Source organism: Triticum aestivum, unplaced genomic scaffold (genome assembly GCF_018294505.1).
Source record: "Triticum aestivum cultivar Chinese Spring unplaced genomic scaffold, IWGSC CS RefSeq v2.1 scaffold41134, whole genome shotgun sequence".
NCBI classification, from domain to species: Eukaryota; Viridiplantae; Streptophyta; class Magnoliopsida; order Poales; family Poaceae; genus Triticum; species Triticum aestivum.
Genome location: NW_025226534.1, coordinates 8,616 through 9,669, shown reverse-complemented (window position 1 = coordinate 9,669; position 1,054 = coordinate 8,616).

Here is a 1,054-nt window from a genome sequence, read left to right as displayed (position 1 = left end):
TCTGGTCAGTGGCGTCCCGGTTGTTTATAATGTCATTAAGTGGTACTTCGGAAGCCACCATGATCGAGCACTCTTGAAAGTAGTGCCGCAGCTTGCGGGATGACATAAAGACCGCATATGCTATCTTTTGATAATGCGGGTATCGGGATTTGCATGGTGTAAGGATCATTGATACGTAATATACTGGTTTTTGAAGTGGGAATTTATGTCCCTCTTCCTCTTGTTTAACGACGAGCACAGCACTCACCACCTGGTGAGTTGCAGATATGTAGAGCAACATCAGTGCACCAACGTTTGGTGTGGCCAGGATTGGGTTGCTTGCTAGCAAAGTTTTTATTTCTTCCAGTCCGGCTGTGGCGGCGTCCGTCCACATGAAGTGGTCTATGCGACGGAGTAGGCGATACAATGGCAATGCCTTTTCCCCTAGTTTGGAGATAAAACGGCTCAAAGCTGCCACGCATCCAGCTAGTTTTTAGACCTGCTTGAGGTCTGTTGGTGTTGCCAACTGTGACAGGGCTCGGATTTTGGCTAGGTTTGCTTCGATTACTCTATTTGAGACAATGAACCCTAGCAGTTTTCCGGCTGGAACGCCGAAAACGCCTTTTTCCAGATTGAGTTGTATGTCATATGCTCAGAGGTTGTCGAACGTAAGGCATAAATCGTCCACCAATGATTTGACATGCTTGGTTTTAATGACTATGTCATCTACATATGCCTCCACAGTCTTGCCGATTTCATTTTCTAGGCATGTTTGAATCATGCGTTGATAGGTTGCGCCGGCATTCTTGAGCCCGAAATGCATGGTGTTCAAGCAGAAGGGCCCATACGGGATGATGAACACCGTTGCGGCCTGGTCGGATTCTTTCATCTTAATTTGATGGTATCCGGAGTATGCGTCGAGGAAACACAGTGAATCGTGTCCCGCGGTCACGTCAATAATCTGGTCAATGCGAGGTAGTGAGAAGGGGTCCTTAGGGTATCCTTTATTAAGATCTTTGAAATCGACACACAGGCGCCAGGATTTATCCTTCTTCGGTACCATGACCAGGTTTGC